Below are 17617 nucleotides of genomic sequence, written 5' to 3' on the forward strand. Positions count from 1 at the left end.
CACAAGCTGGCTACTTGGCAACAAGGGATAACCTCTCTAGACATGGCTCATGACTGCAGCTGTCAAAGCTAGGCACAGACACAGATCTAGCCTACAATGATAGCCATGCTGCCACCAAAAATCCCATTGAGTAGGCTTTCACCATACTGAAGCCATTCTTCCACAGCCTGGCCCCTTCAGGAACCCTGACCCTGCCACTCCCATTTTCACCACCATTGGCTTAAGGTCATTTTATTTTTGTTGTTTTTTATAATGTTATCATTAAGAGCTAAAACCTGAAAACCTGACCGAGTTCAAAATAAATGTAACCCTTAAAGGGTTAACTGATCAAGCCTGAAAGGCACTTCTGGTGAAAAACATTAAGAATCTTACTGTATCTTTGTCAGTGGCTTTTGATGATTTTGTGGTGTATCACTGTGCTAATCTATATGCAAATATCACTCATTAATCAAATTTAACATAACTTTTTTTTTAACCTGCCAAGTCAAAAGTAGGCACCAAATTGTCTGTCAATATTCCTAAGTGTCCTGAATAACCCTCACAGGATTCACCTTCTAGTTGGTAATCAGGAAAGTATAAGAGGAGCAGGAGGAAAAAAATATCTGTTGTTTGTCTTTTGTCTGAATGGCATTGAGTGAAATGCAACCCCAAGCTTGTTTTCACTTGATTCTTCCTCTGCTTCTCTGTCATCGTAAGCTTTTACTCAATGAAGATTAATGTGTGGTATGAAGGAAGTCCTAATCTCTCTTGGCTTTACCTTCGCTCCAGCTTGCATCATTCGGATCAAATAGTACATCTGTGTATTCTGACATGGACTGGGCAGAGGCCCAGGAAAGTTTTTCCCAGCCTAATGTGAGAGCAAAAATAAGGATAAAGCTGCAATCTTCTGGAATCCCACGGAACGGAAATTAATATGTGGGTGAGATAACATTAAATACTACACATGCTGAAAAAAAAAGTCACTTCTAAACTATTGCCAATAGAGACTGCAACAAATCAAATTGAATTTAGAAACATCCAACTTGGGATCTTGACTTTAAGCATTTGTATACCTGGCAGGTTAAATGCGGTTATGATAACTGTGCACGCAACTAATTATATAAGTTTTATTCTGTTGCTGTTACAGATATGAGGCCTATAAGATTATTATGTTATGGGATTGTGTTTTAAATTTAGGATAAAATGAAGGCGGTTCTGTGATCTGTTATGCAGTCTCCCTGACCTGGGTGATGTGGCTGTTAAAGATTAAAGGGAGGCCCAGGTCGTTTGGCTGGAAAGACTGTGTAAGGTGTCCACTTTTGAAGAAGATGGCAGCAGCAGCTGTGTTCACAGTGGTTAGACAGCTAGTCTCCTAACTCCCAGGAAGTTGTCGAGAATGCCAGGTGGTAAACGATTATATTTTAAACTGTCCATTCACTTCCAAAATAGAATAGAGTTGGGGTTTAAAGAATAGCTAATCAGCATTTCTACCTGGATATAAGGCCCATGAAGTGAATAGGTTCTAAAATAACCCTGAAAATGCATAGACAAGTTAGTCTGCCAGGAACGGGGAGAGAGGGAGCAGCCAGAGGCTGAAAATCTCTATGATTCGCCATGCAGGAATGCAAATCGTAGCTCACACTTAGATTGAAAAGAGCAAGTTTAAGAGGATTGGAAGAGGGGCTGGAAGATATGCCTGTCTTGGGTTGGAGGAAGAATTGCCAGGAAAAACCCTTTCCATGAAAGACAGTTCAGAGGTCATAAGTTACCAAATTAGAAAAGGAAAAGCATGGAAGTAAACCCGAGGGAGCTAAGAATCACTTTGCAGTTGACCGGGAAAATAGAGTGATAACTTAAGGGACAGAGTAAAATAGAGTGATAACTTATGGGACAGAGTAAAATATGCCTGTGAAGTGGGTTTTTTGGTTTTGTTAAAAGTAAAATCGGAAAGTTCTGTTCTGTAGTTTGATTTATAAGTTGCCTACAAAAATAGTGTTTCATCAATAGTGCTGTTAGCCTGTTTGTTACATTAAATGTATTAAAATATGAAATCTTGTTGTGTCATTTTTTCAGCTATCAATTGGAAGTTTGAATTTATTTTTTTTCGAAGATAGCTCTTTCTCTACAGGGATTGTAACAATGCTCCCACACTAAACCAATCAAGGAATTGTTGGAAGTAAGAGGTGGTGTGAGGACCATTGTTGAGAGACATAATCTCTCATTGGCAAGCATTAGGCCCACATTGATGGTTGGCGTAATGAGATCTGTACAATTCACCTGAGGTCATCATGTCCCTTGCAGCTGCTGATGTTGAGTAGGTGACTACATACCTTAGCTAAGTACGCAACTAGATTCAAAGTATTCTCAGAAACAATGTTTAAGTTGTGTGCTTTGTGAAGCAAAAAGAAGCTACCAGGTAGCAAAGAACATTCCATGTCTGTTGTAATTGGAGACAACATTAAATGTTGCCAGAAGAGCAAAAACAACTCAAAGAAGCTGATTAGAAAGTAGGGGGTATGAAAATAACAGAGCAGGGTTTCTCATCAGAACAATTTCAACTCTCAGCTAGAAACTCAAAATGAAACGGGACGAAGTTTATTTAAAGTTGGTCGCATTATGTGTTAGTTATAAGCGTTCCAGAGGAAGGAAAATTACAGATCAGCATTACTTCTCTTTTTTTTCCCTTCTCTCAGGAGATTGCAGAGCTGTGAGGATAACTGGAAAGAAGGAAGTGTTGAATCTCTGCACAAGAGTATGGGGTAGGCTTGATGTGATTCTTGATTCTTGGCCATGTGTTTGTATGTGTGTTGTATGTCTACCCTGCCAAGGACGCTCAGAATTTTATACCTTTCAAGGGAATCAGCTCTTATTCTTAAGTGGCATGGAGACAGGTTCCCCATCCAATCAATAGCAGTGGGTGGGCTCTCAAAGCTGGAGGAATAATCAGAGTCCACTTCAACAAGAAGGTGTCATCTCAGCCACTTTTTAAAACTTTTTTTATTGGAACATGCAGCAAGCAGCCAGGCCACCACTGTGTGGGGCTAACTAATAGAAGACAGAGTTTGAATAAGGGGGGCATTTTCAGGGTGGCAACCTGTAACTATAGAGTGCCACAAGGATCAGTGCCAGGGCAACAATTATTTACAATATATATTAATGACTTGGATGAGGGAAGTGAATGTACTATCACCAAGTTTGCAGATGACACAAAAATAGGTGGGAAGGCAAGTGGTGAGAATGACACAAAGAGTCTACAGAGGGACATAGGTAAGTGAGTGGACAAAAACTTGGCAGATGGAATATGACGTGGGAAAGTGTGAGGTTATGCACTTTGGCAGGAAGAGTAGAGGAGCTGAATATTATTTAAAAGGAGAAAGGCTGCAGAAAGCTGCAGCACAGAGGGATTTGGGGGTCCTCGTGCATGAATCGCAAAAAGCTAGCAAACAAGTTCAACAGGTAATAGAGGAGGAAAATGGAATGTTGGCCTTTATTTCAAAGGGAATGAAATATGAAAATAAGGAAGTCTTACTATACAACTATACAAGACACTAGTTAGACAACAGCTAGAATATGTGAATGGTTTTTGTCTCCTTATCTAAGCAAAGATATACTGGCATTGGAGGCAGTCCAGACAAGGTTCACTAGGTTGATCCCGGGTGTGGAGGGATATTCTTATGAGGAAAGGTTGAATAGGTTGGACCTGTACTCTTTGAAGTTTAGAAGAATGAATGATATTATTGAAACATATAAGGTTCTTAGGGGGTTTGACAGGGTAGATGCTGTTGTTTCCCCTTGTGGGAGAGTCTAGGACCAGAGGGCATGATTTCAGAGTAAGGGGGCGCCCATTTAAGACAGAGATGAGGAGGAATTTTTTCTTTCGGGGGGAATGAATTTGTGGAATTCTTTACCACAGAGGGCTGTAGAGGTTGGGTCATTAATTATATTCATGGCTGAGATAGACACACTTTTAATCAGTAAGGGAATCAAGGGTTATGGGGAAAAGGCAGGAAAGTGGAATTGAGGATTATCAGATCCGCCATGATCTCATTGAATGGTGGAGCAGACTCGATGGGCTGAATGGCCTACTTCTGCTCCTACGTCTTATGGTCTTGTGGCAGGGTGAGCCCCTGTACTGGGTGGCCTTTGGCTGCACCCCCAACCAGCTTGGCAAGGATGCTCTACAGGCCCACCTGGAGTGCTGGCACCTCGGCCTGCCACTGCCTCCCGGCGCTTCGGGAAGCTGGAGGTTGACTGGAAAATCTCAGGTGGTCTCTTTAATCCTTAGTTAACAAAATTCTTAATGAGCCTAATTGCCTGCCTGCCTCATGAGGCCGGACTGCCTCACTCGGCCCTGAATCTACATCAGCCAAAATAGCTGGCTTCAGGAAAGTGGTTGGGAAGCTAGCACGCTGGTCAGCCTCGTAATTTTTGGTCCTGTCTGCCTCTGAACTCAGTGAGACCTGAAAATTCTTAAGTATTTGTTTAATGTCTGCCATTTCCTTATTCCCTGTTATAATTTCCCCTGTCTCTGTCTATAAGGGACCCAGTTTACGTTAGCTAATCTCTTCCTTTTTATATAATTGTACAAGCTCTGAATATGAATACTATCCTTAACTTCTTCAGTCAGCCATGACTGTACCACACTTCCAGTGGAGTGTTTATTCCTTCAGCAAATCTGTATTTGTTGTGAATTAAAGATTATTTCTTGAAGTATCTGCTATTGTTTATCTATCATAATATCTTTTAATATAATCTCTCAATCTACTTCAACCAACTCACACCTCATGCTTCTGTAATGGACTTTATTTAAATTTAAGATCCTTGATTCAGACTTAGCCACATTGTTTACAAACTTACCATGACATTTGATCAAATCCTGACCACTCTTTTGCAGAGGATCGTTACCATAAGATTACAAACTGGCCCTGTTTCATTGTGCAATACTTGATCTAAAATAGTCTGTTCCCTAATGTATTCCTCAACATATTGTTCTAGAAACTCTCTCAAATTCAGTCCTTGAAAGCTCGCGCTCCAAGTTACGTTTGCGACTTTGGTTTACCCAGTCTATACAAATCCCCCAGGATTATTCCATTATTGGATTGCTGCATCCTCCTCTAATTTCCTGATTTATATTCTATCCACACTATGATTACTCTTAAGGGGCCAATAAACTTACTCTCACCAGTGTTTTCTAGCCGTTGTTATTTATTAGCTCCACCCATGCTGATTCCACATTCCCAGACTAAAGAAAAAAGGTACAAATTGGTTTTCTGCCATTGTTTTAAGGTCTGTGTTGCCCACAGGGAACATACCGCATTGAGGCATAGCGGAACGTGAAACCGTTTGAGACAATCCATGTGTTTTTGAAGAAGCCTGTAAGGAAATTAATTTATAAACTTCCTGCTGCGAATAAAGGTGCTTATTACTATGAGTGAACCCACAGATTGTGCCTCAAATGGAGTGGCAGTTGTAAAGTTGAACATCTGCATATTTCCTTAGGATTTCACCTGCAAGGCCGACACCCAGGCATTGTCACAAAACCCAGTAAAATCAAGACCCAACAAGAACATAAACAACTTACATTTATATAGCTCCTTTAAAGTAGTAAATCGTGACAAAATGCTCCACAAGAATATTATCGAACAAAATTTGACACCAAGGCACATAATAGGGCAGATGACCAAAGTGACTCAAAGAGGTAGGTATTTTTTTTATTCGTTCATGGATGTGAGCTTCACAGGCAAGGCCATAATTTGTTGCCCGTCCCTCATTGACCTCGAGAAGGTGATAGTCAGCTGCCTCCTTGAACTGCTGCTGTGTGACTTAGAGGGGGCCTTGTAGATGGTGGTGTTCTCATGTGTCTGCTGCCCTTGTTCTTCTAGGTGGTAGAGATCACAGCTTGGAAGGTTCTGTTGAAGGAGCCTTGGTGAGTTTCTGCAATGCATCTTGTAGATGGTACTTACTGCTGTCACGATGCTAGTGATGGATTGAGTGAATGTTTAAGATAGTGAATGGGGTGCCGATCAATCTGGCTGCCTTGTCCTGGATGGTGTCAAGCTTCTCGAGTGTTGTTGGAGCTACACTCTTCCAGATAAATAGAAAGTATTCCATCATGCTCCTGACTTGTACCTTGTAGATGGTATACAGGCTTTGGGGAGTAAGGAGCTAAGTTATTCCCCTCAGAATTCCTAGCTTCTGACCTGTTCTTGTAGCCACAGTATTTATATGGCTGGACCAGTTCAGTTTCTGGTCAATAATAACCCCCAGGATGTTGATGATGGAGGATTTAGTGATGGTAATGCCATTAAGGGGGCAATGGTTTGATTCTCTCTTGTTGGTGATTGTCATTGCCTGGTGCGAAATAAAAATAAATCTGTAACATAAAATGCTAGTTTCAGTATTAGTGACCATGAAACCATCATTGATTGTTGTAAAAACACAAATGGTTCACTGATGTCCTTCAGGGTAGGAAATCTGTCACTTTACTTGGTCTGGCCTATGTGTGACTCCAGACCCACAGCAAACTGCTCTTTGAAATGTTCAGTTCAAGGGCAATTTGGAACAGGCAACAAATGCTAGCCTTGCAAGTGATGCCCATTTCTCTTGAAAGGATAAATAACCTACATTTAGTGCTTTCCATATAAAACCATCTCAAGTACTTTGCAGGAAATTCAAGGAGACCAAACAAGGAGATGTAGAGAATTTGAAGAGACTTCTGAAGGTGGAGTGTGAGGTGACAAAGGTGACAAAGTGAAGGGATTTAGAAAGAGAATTCCAGACAGCAAGGACATAACAGCTGAAATTTGTGCCTCTGTTGATGGGGCAGATGGAAGAGAGAGCAAACAATACAGCAGAGTTGACAAAGCTGAGACCGAGGCATTGGGAAAAAGTTACAGAAATTGATTACGTGGAGTATCTCAAAATGAGGATTTTAAAGTCGATAAGTTGGGGGATAGAGAGCCAGTAGAATCTGGCAAAGATTGGGGTGAAGAATGTGTGGGACTTGTGAGGGAGTAGAGGTTTATATTTGGTGAAACTGGAGAACTCCAAAAGACAGAGATGTGGGATTGTATCAGTCAGTGCAGGAAATCAAGTCTTGATGAAAATCTAGTGCAAAAATGATAGTGAACGGCCTGTGCATCATGATTACCCACTCCAAAAAAAAAGCAACGATGGACCAACTGAGAAAGTGACTGGCTATACGTGGATCAAACACTGTGTATGTGGAAAAGAAATTGCAAATCAGATTGACCATGAGTCCTTGAAGAGCATTGTTGAGAAACCTTTCTTGCCCAGAACTAAATAATTACAAAGCATGTTATTGCATTTCAGAAGAACACTCTGCGAATGAAGTACAATCAAGGAAAAACTATGTACATTGCTGAGGCTTTGAACTCAGCTTGCTTGTATGGACAGAAATGCCAAAGAAACATAACAATGAAGTACTCCTGACCAAATGTAAAGATGAATTCATTGAAGATATTAAGAACAATAACATAGAGTGGCCAGAGCAAAATACTGCAGATGCTAGAAATCTGAAATAAAAACAGAAACACTGGAAATACTCTGCAGGATGTGTGGAAAGAGAAACAAAGGAAGGTATTAGATAGGGTCTGTAAGAGTGGGAAACAAGGGGGGTGGGGGGATTTAATTAGGTGGGAGCCAAAATATCAGTTTCCAGACTTCAGGTTGAGTGTGAGAAACTCAGCGGCATGTCAGTGATGGAGCAGGGACATGTATTTGCACACCATATGCTCATTAAGTGGGAACTTCACCTCAAACTCTGTCCTACCTTCAAGGTTAAGTTAGCTCATGCCTACTGTTTCAGGGGTCCCTGGGGGACATGTGTGGCATTTCCCAGGCTGCAATACATCGACACATAGGGGAAGTGACCAATGTCCTGTTCAGAAGGGCCATCAGATGCTGATATCCATGCCATTTGGGCAGTTGGCTTCTCGTGGTCCCCACAGCCGCAAGGTGTAGCTGACTGCACTCACATGGCCATCAGAGCTCCTGAGAACAGCCAGCTGCATTTGTCCATTGGAAGGGGGTTTCCCGCCCTTAATGGTCAAGTTATTTGTGACAACTGGAAAAGAATTATGCAGGTGTACACTTGTTTCTCTGGATGTTCTCGTGACTCAATCATCTTAAGGAACTCGCAGTTGCCACAGCTATTTCCATCCCGTGCCCAAGTGGCAAGGGCAATCTCATCAGGGCATGGCTCAGAGTAATGTAAGGAAGAGGACACCGATATCGCTGCACCTCTCCAAGGTGCCAAGGCTATGCAGGGATGTGGCAGGGCTTTCAGGGAAACCTCATCTTTAAACAGCTTATTCAGGAATGAGGAGCCTACATGATCGTCAGTACCTCGCCTGCAAACTTTTGCCTGCTCTGAATGTGCACCCATCTCTGTCAGACTCCATCTGGAGCTACCTCACTACCTGTGTCCTTTACTCCCTAGAAGGCCAAGGGGAGAGGACCTTTATCACACAGGGTGATCAGAGATGACTGTCGACGAGAATAGCGGCTTCACACTGGCACATATAACACTGAAGCTATGCCTGGTCATCTTTCCTTGCCTGCATTGATTGGGTGGCACATCACTTCACATGTTCATATGTAACTTCAGCCAACTTCCTCAGGAGACAGTGGCATTGTGGTAACATCACTGCACTAGTAATCCAGAGATCTAGGCTAATACTCTGGGGACATACGTTCAAATCCCCCCATGGCAGCTGGTGGAATTTAACTTCATTTAATAAAATCTGGATTTGAAAACTAGAGTAATGGTGACCATGAAATTAACATTGATTGTTTTAAAAACCCATCTGGTTCACTAATGTCTTTCGGGGAAGGAAATCAGCCTTCCTTATCTAGCCTGGTCTCCATGTGATTCCAGATCTGCAGGCAATGTGGCTGACTCTGAAATGGCTGTGAGAGCAATTAGGGATGGGTAACAAATGTTGGCCTTGCCAGCAACACCCACACTCCATCAAAAGCATAAACAAAACGCAGGGCATGGATGGACCCCTCCAATATCTGCTCAAGGTTCCCTATAATCTCTGGTACTTGTCCTGCCAGTCTCTGCATCTACAGCAGGATTATTGTGGCTAAGACCAGAGGCCCGTCATCAGCCTGGGGCTCAGCATGGCCCTGATCCCCACACTTCAGGAAACAACAGTTTCACATGTGGCTGTAGTGTTTCTAAGGTGCTGATGTCTCTACACCAGGTGGAGGCATTCTCCCTCTGCTGGCTGGCTAGGCCAGTCTCACTGTCTGCAACAGACTGGGCTTCCTGCTTGCGCTCAATCTCCAAGGTGTTAGTACTTTGATGTCAGCCACCCTCCTCCGATATTGACCCTCTCCCTGGCATTGACAGTCTCCTTATCCTGCGTGATAAAGTGGAGACTTAGTGGCATATCAAGAGACAGCTATCTTCTTTGTTCCCATGCATGCCCATCACCCACAAACAGGCCCCACATTCTAACTGGTACCCAGTCAACTTATCATGCGCAACTGTCACACGGTCTGGCCTCTTTGGCCATGTGGTACCAATGATGAGCACACATTCTCCAGCCTGGCCTCTCTCCCCATTTGCAACGTTGTTTGGCTTGATAACCTTTGAGAGGCCCTTTCATGCGATGCTGCATTGCCACTGATCAGAGGAGGCTGTTTATCTCTTTGTGGTACTTGAACCAAATTCATGGCTGGACCCAACATCTGCTCACTTCCTCTGTGATCTCCACCCAGGCCACCTTGGTCAAATGGGAGGGTCTCCTGCTGGCATCCCTGGGGAAAGAGCACCTCCCGCCATTCCTTGACGACCTGGAGGAGAACCTACAGGGAGGCATCGTTTGAACTGTGGGGCCTTCTTTGTCTGTATACAGCTATTTTACTGAATGGAGGGAAGTAATGGTGGTCCAAGACGATGATTTGCTAAATGAAAGTGGGGAGTGATGGTGGATAATTGATGGAAAGTGTTAAGAGAGATGGAGATTGTGAGTCAGAAAGAAAATATCTAAATGACGCTCCCAGGTTGAGAATCTGTATTCAAACTTGGCACCAGTTTTCCATGTCTGCAGAGAATGGGTACTTGCAGAGGTGGGTCTTTTATAGCTCGCCCCAATCTGAAATTGAAGCAGTTGATGTTGTTGGCAGACACTTGCTGCCCACCCAGCCATGTAATTGAATGCACAGTAGATGCCTACTGCACGAACTTATCACTTGCATCATAATTGTGTGTGTCGTGGCTCCCGACACATCAGCAGAACTGGTGCCCACTCCTGGGCCACAACTTTCCAATTCAATTCTGCTGAAAGTTAATGTTTCAGGCTGACGGCCTTTCATCAGAATTGGAAAATGTTAGAAAATTAACAAGATTTAGTCCAGTACCGAGACAGGAAAATGGGGAGGGGAGGACTAAAATACAAAAGAGAAGGGAAGGTCTATATTAGGGTGGAAGGCAGGGGAGATTAAGTGGATGAAATTGGTCTACGCTAGCAGCAGGAAATGGATGGTAGCATAAGATATTGGGGCTGGGAGTCAACCTGGACTTGTTGGTTCCATGAAAGTGAGTTGTCTCCCATTGATCCTGCATATTCTGACAGGCTCAATACCAGAGGACCAAATCCCAACATAACAGTCGGAACTGTAGCTCAAGGACTTTTTTGGATCTAAGTGTAAGTATAAGTTTATGACTGGTGAAATCATAGAGTCATTTCTAACATTACTCTTTTTATGCACTAGAGGATCCAATTAGTTCAACTTCCCTGCTGTTTCCACATAGCCCTGTAAATCTTTCCTCTGCAAATATATATCCCTTTCCCTTCACAAAGTTGTGATGGATTCTGCTTCTACCACAATGTCAGGAAATGCATTCTAGATCACAATAACTCACTGAGCAAAAAAATCCTTCTCATCTCCACACTGGCTTTTTTTCCCAATTATCTTAAATCTGTGTCCTCTGTTTACACACCAGATAATGATCCGATTTTATTTCTGTTATTATTCACCATTCAATACCACATTGTGTATTGGGACTGTCAATAGATCAATTGTAGAAAATCGAAACAGAGAAATAGTTACTGTCACAAATATTATCCTGCAGCTTTTATCCCTTGATTCTGCATAACATCCATAGTGATTGAAATGTGATATTGCACAGAACTTGTTGGTTCCTCAGTGGCAGACCAAGTTTAAATCATAGGCTCCCAGAATCAGAAATATTTAATTTTGTCTGCCTTACGCAATTGTGTTTGCAATTGATTAAATCTGCAAATCTGACCCTTGTAACAATTTTGATGAAGTTGAAACAAATTGATTGGAAATTACTGACCTACTGTAAACCTCTGCAGTACAGTAGAACAAGACTGTTACCTTGTTAAACCAATTGGGAACACCTATTGATGATGAGCAAAAGCATCAGCCATTAGTATTGATCCCTGATTGATTCAGCACACTGTCCATAAAGGTTGCCTGCAATCAGGAATGAGTTCCATCTAGTTAACTGTTAACTGACAGTGAGTTACTTTGGAGATAGAAGCAGATTAACTTGAGTAAACAAGGTGTTTTTACACTGATTCTGATGATTATCTCCTTGGAGCAGCCCTTTTGCTCTTGGTAATAGAGAAAGAGTGAAGCATCAATCAGGCTGGAGCTTTTAGAAGCCAGTCAGAGTTCAGGTCATTAAACACACCCTCTTGAAAGGGCTAAAAACATGAGGCGATCAAATTGCAGAGAGTTGCTGTTGAGTGAAATGGACCAGGAGCCTATCAAAAGAGTCATTAAATTCTCGTCATTCTTTGTGCAAAGCATTTTAAATCATAATAGGATCATCATGGTGCTGATATTGATACCATCCACAAACAGTTTTTGAAAGGATTATGTATTGTATTAGCTGTTATCCTTCACATTTCTTTGCATAGTACGGTTCCAAAACTCACTTATGCGGAGAGAGCTAATAAGGTATGCCAGAAAGCGTGAATATACTTTCCATTATAAGTAAAACACCTGCTTTTCACTTTATGCATGACTTGGTTGCTTGATAATGTGATGACAGCCTGACAGCCTTAAAAGAGTCCTTGTGACAGTATAGAGTCCGTAAATACAGAAAGGACACTGTTCCACCATGCTATACCCTCCTGTAGGCCTCAATGGGAGAGGAAAATCATGGAATCTACAAAGAATCTTAAGACTGTTGTGTCATTCAATCATACTATTTATAGATATGCATATGGTGAGGGCATGAACATCAACAGTAGCTGTAAAGAATCTGCAGTGACTGACAGACAACTCTAAACACACCTGCTTTAAGCGACTGAGATTCTTTACTTTATTCAGTTAGAGTTGAAATAGATATACACCTTAAAGAGGTCTTGGCGAAAGCTATGCCCCCACTACAGAGTCTTTCTATTGAGGGCTGTGCATCCATTCTATGGCATACCTGATTTCCTAAGCATTATCTCCATGCCTGATCTCACAGTCCCTGCTCCTGTCGAACAATGCTCCGTGCTAACAGAACGTTTTTCCCTTGGTCCATAAGCCCCAGGAATTAATGTCAATGGTTTCAAATTCCTTAGCATAGAAATGAGAGATCTACCCCAACCACAAATGTGTACAAAATACATTCCTAATCCCATGCAGGAGAAATGTAGTAAGGTGAAATGATGGCAGCAAGAAGTTACATTGATATAGCATTTTTAATGCAATATCCTGGCGTGTCCAGCTCCAGTTTTTTGTGATTCATTCTCGAAGCATGCATGCATTTCTCATTCGGTAACCATGGTGCCTTGCTTGATGATGTGGCTATGTCACACAGCAAAATCTTTTTGTGAATTGATCTGGTGTACACTGTAAACTCCACCTGTAGACATGTGATATTGACCCTTGAGGGCAGCATGCTCAGTGATGGAATGCATTTTCTGCATGCCCATTGCTCTGCCAGCATCTGTGGCTTGTGGAAAGGGGAAAAGAGGTCACCTTTTCACACCATGGTCAAAATTCTCTGACTACTAGATATTGCGTTCAAACTACTGTAAATGGCTGAGGATGACTGAGGGATATATTGTTTCTGGGTACATTCACTATGAGATCCTCTCATTGATATTAATTGAATGGAAGTCTTCACACTTCACATCAAAGCATGACACTGCCTTCAGAGCTGTTGCTTTGTATCTCAGTAGGGAAGGATGAGACAGGAACTCTTCTGCATCATATTGAAGGCAGTCACATATTGAATGCAGGTGGAGATTAAACACTGGTTAATGGAACTAAATCACTGCCAGATGATTGGAGAAAGCCAGTAGCAAAACACCCAGAGCAGCTGTAATCTTCGGTTCCTGTATTGAGGACAAACTCAAACTAGCAGCTACCCAGCAACAATGACTTGCATTTATGTAGCACAATTAATGTAGTGAAATGTTCCAAGGTAATCATCAGGAGCAAATCAAGCAAACTTTGACACCAAACCACATAAGGAGATATAAGGATATATGACAAGATACTTGATCAAAGAGCCTTAGGAATGTCTTAATGGCTGAGAGCGAAAGATGGAAAGATTTAGGGAGGAATTTCCAGACCGTGGACCAGCCATATAAATACAATAGCTATAAGAGCAGATCTAAGGCTAGGAATTCTGCAGCGAGTAAGTCACCTTCTGATTCCCTAAAGTCTGTCCACCATCTACAGGTCTTAAACCAGGAGTGTGATGGAATACTCTCCACTTGGCTGGTTGAGTGCAGCTCCAAAAACACTCAGGAAGCTCAACGCCATCCAGGACAAAGCAACCCGATGATTGGCACCACATCCACAAACATTCACTCCTTCCACCACCAGTGCACAGTAGCAGCAGTGTGTACCATCTACAAGATGCACTGCAGGAATTCACCAAGACTCCTTAGGCAGCACCTTCCAAACCCGTGACCTCTATTACCTTGAAGAACAAAGGCAGCAGATGCATGGGAACACCACCATCTGGAAGTTCCACTCACCATTCTGATGTGGAAATATATCATCATTCCTTTACTGTGACTGGGTCAAAATCCTGGAACTCCCTCCCTAACAGCATTGTGGGTGTACCTGTGTGCAGTTCAAGAAGGCAGCTCACCAGCACCTTCTCAAGGGCAATTAGGAATGGGCAATAAAGGCTCTCCAAGCCAGCGATGCCCACATCCTGTGAAAAAATTAATAAAAAAGCTTAAGGCCTAGGTAACTGAAAGCACCATGTCAATGGTGGAGTGATTAAAATTGGGGATGCTCAAGAGCCTAGGACAGGAAGAGTGCTGCAATTTTCTCAGGCTGCAGGATGCTACAGAGATGGGAAATGCCATTCAGGGATTTGAAAACAAGGATGAGAATGTTAAAATTGAGGTGTGCCAAAGAAGGAACCAATGTAGGTTGGCAAGCACAGGCGTAATGGGTAAATGGGACTTGGTTTGAGTTTGGTTGTGGGCAGCAGAGTTTTGCATGAGTTCAAGTTCATGGAGGTTAGAAGATGGGAGGCCGACCAGAAGAGCTTTGTAATAGTCAAGACTGAACTTTGTTGTAGTTCAGTAGCTGAGGAACATGTTTCTCTGTTAGTCCTATGTGTGAATTTCTGATCATTGCAAGCTAGGTTTATGGGTAACAAGGATACAAGCCTCTAAATCATTAAAAAACTGCAACATAGCCTATTTTGTTTGGATCAAGTCCACACTCAGTGAGCTTAATTGATATTTTTGCAGCAGGTTTTTAAGTCTGTTTTTGATCTCAGGCACTGGTAATGGACGCCTGATCAAACAGATATACTGCTATTTCTGGGCGTTGATAGATTATTGCAAATATTGCTGACCCTTAACAAAAATGATCTGAATGAGTATTTCATAGAATGTGACACAGATGCTAACCATTTTACACATTGCTTCTGCATCAGTGTTTTTCTCCATATGAGCCATTATCTCTACCCTTCTGCTCGGTCCCTACAACAATCTTCTTTTTCAAGCACTATTTCAAAGAATTTATTAATTGCTTCAATAATGGTTTGTGATGGAGAATTGTGCATTCTAATTACTCTCCACAAAAATATTTTCCTAACCACCTTTAACTTTTTTTGAGTAGATTGATTACATGTCGTTTAATACTATGTCTTGGAATAATAATCTCTGTTCGATATTCACTGCTGGTGTTCAATGGTCCCAATGTTCATCTTCTTTGTGAAAACAGAAGCAATTAGGCTGGATTTTTGCAGAGCCAGGAAGATTCCGTGAACCTTTAAAAATAGTAGATGAGACTTGGAAGTGGATCCCATTTTTGCCAGCAATGGGGAAGGACGAGGCGTGGCTCACACTAGAGGGAAACCTGAACTCAGCAGGGCTATTTGAACTTAGTACTATGTTCCGACCCCTTTTTGACTGGTCTAAGGGTCTGAATCCACTGTATGGGCGTTGCAAGTTGATGGAGTTGACATAAATGCTCTTGAAGGGTGGATAAGGTCTGTGTAAGTGTCATGATCTAAAGTTGTTTTAAACCCTCCACTCATTGAACATGAAAATAACAGGCTGAAGTTGCCCTGAAAGTTTAAAAAATCTTCACTGGGCTGCTTTGATTGACAGGCATTCTGTTGCAGGTTAGGAAATAAAATGATCATTTTTGGTGCAATTTCAATAGAGGCCTTTGTTGAAATTACCCACGGATTATTATTATTATGTTGTTATGAATGCTTGGCTGAGTTTCAAAAGCTTGATCATTTCAGCAGGGGTTCTGAGTTCACAGCTTGATTGTTAATTTACAGATGTGTGGCTTGGATTGAAGTTTGTTTTTAAAAGAGTTGAACCACTTGAGGGAAATTATAGGATAACATTTTTAGCTTGATGGGTGAGCGCACGCCCGACTTGATCGAGCATAAAATTACATGCGATGAAGTCAGGCACGCTTTCTGATGTCATTGCGCATTTGGGCAATATTTCGGTCAGCGGGTGCTCGCCGGAGTTGGCAGCGTGCCTGCCGACAATTAAAATGCCAATTAAGGCCATTAACAAGTTAATTAAAATAAAATTTTCACTACCAGTCCAACCTTATGGTTGGCGAGCAAGGGAGAAGGCCAAGCTGCCTTTGCATTTTTTTGGAAACCTCATCCACGAGCGGGATGAAGTATCCAAAAGCAAACAAAAATCAAATAAAAATTTTTATTTTTCCATTAATAACGTTCCTGCTCTTGTAACAGAGTCACATGAGGGGGCATGTTTCATATGAAATCTTTAATGTTTTTTGAGATCAGTTCATCCCTCTGAGGCAGCTCTCTGCCTTAGGGAGGTTATGTAGTGCACACCTGCACGCATGCGTGAAGGTTGCACTTGCCTGGCTAGCACTCCTCCACCCCGCCCACACAGGCAGTGCTGAGCATTGCCGCTTGCGTTTCATGCTGGGCAGGCCTTAATTGGCCCGCCAGCATAAAATTGCCTTCCAGGCCAGATTGCGGGCGGCAGTCGGCTTCCAGACCACCCCCGCTCACCCTTGCCGAGCCCGCATGCCAAGGGAAAAAATCTGCCCTTAAGGTTTGAATGACTTTCATGAATGGGAGTTTATTCATTATCAAGTGTGTATGCACGAGTACTATATTAGACTGTTCGAAGTTTATCTTTTTCCTCTCAACATAGCTTGGAGGTCTGCCCATGGTGTATACTGGGTGACTGGCTATGGAGGACACATAGAGGGTGGCGGGACATGAATTGGCATGGTGTTGGCATGGGGGTTATGATGGGGCATGGGCAATGACTGGGAGATAAGATGACATGGAGGCATCATGAACTTGAGTGGGGGGGTGTGGTGTGAGGGGATGTGAGGGGTGAGGATATGAGGGCCTAATGACATCTAAAACAATTGGGACAAAGTCCCAGAGAACTGAGGCATGCCTTCTAAGCAGCTTGCCTCAGTACTCACCTGCCCCCATGGTTGCCTAGAGTCTGCTTCCAGGGTCATTGGGCCTGAGTCTATCTTGCCCCCACCTCTCCAGAGCAAAAATTGGATCTAATGGGACCCTCTAAATGGAGGTGGGTCTTCTGAGTCAGGAAACCTCCTGACTCGAGTTACCTGGCTCAGCAGTAAAAATCCGGCCCAATATGCTTATCTAGTATATCCTCACTCACCACCACAAGCTTCCCAGTCCTATCTTACATTCAGTATCTTATTGCAACAAACGTGACCTGAGAAAATCTTATCATTTTCCTTAATCTTTTTGTTGTATTCATATTCCTCGCAGTAATGCTAATTACCTTTTTTGTAGCTTTCCTGTATATTTACCTTTACTCTCATTTCATTCTTCTGCCCTGTGTGTGGTCAACACTTTTTTTTTGTTCTTTCAGTGTGATCGAATCTTCTTATTTATCTATAGACTCCCAACGTAGACTACGTCTTCCCTATATTTAAATATTTCAAAGCTGTATAAAATGAGCACAAATTAAATATTTCTCAGTTTACAATTGCCGGTTACCTGAGAAAGTGTTATACACTTAAATGTCTTGAAATTAAATATTAGTGAGTCCATAAATTCCTTGTATCTTTTTGTTTCATACTGAATAAATAATGGGAAGGAATTAAAAGTTTTTACTTTGTATTATAGAGAACTGATCAACAGTTCTCTTTTACTTTGTTTGATTATGGATTT

The 17617-nt window shown here is 42.2% G+C and overlaps 1 long non-coding RNA gene across 1 annotated transcript in view; it reads left to right on the forward strand.

Annotated features, from left to right (window-relative positions):
* The first annotated feature begins 852 nt into the window (after positions 1-852).
* Positions 853-17617, forward strand: part of LOC121269817 — a 68467-nt gene continuing 51702 nt past the window's right edge. The window contains exons 1-2 of the long non-coding RNA XR_005941421.1: positions 853-915; positions 2673-2738. This is a non-coding gene — a long non-coding RNA (uncharacterized LOC121269817). The remainder of the gene's footprint in view (positions 916-2672; positions 2739-17617) is intronic.

Source organism: Carcharodon carcharias, chromosome 26 (genome assembly GCF_017639515.1).
Source record: "Carcharodon carcharias isolate sCarCar2 chromosome 26, sCarCar2.pri, whole genome shotgun sequence".
Lineage (NCBI taxonomy): Eukaryota > Metazoa > Chordata > Chondrichthyes > Lamniformes > Lamnidae > Carcharodon > Carcharodon carcharias.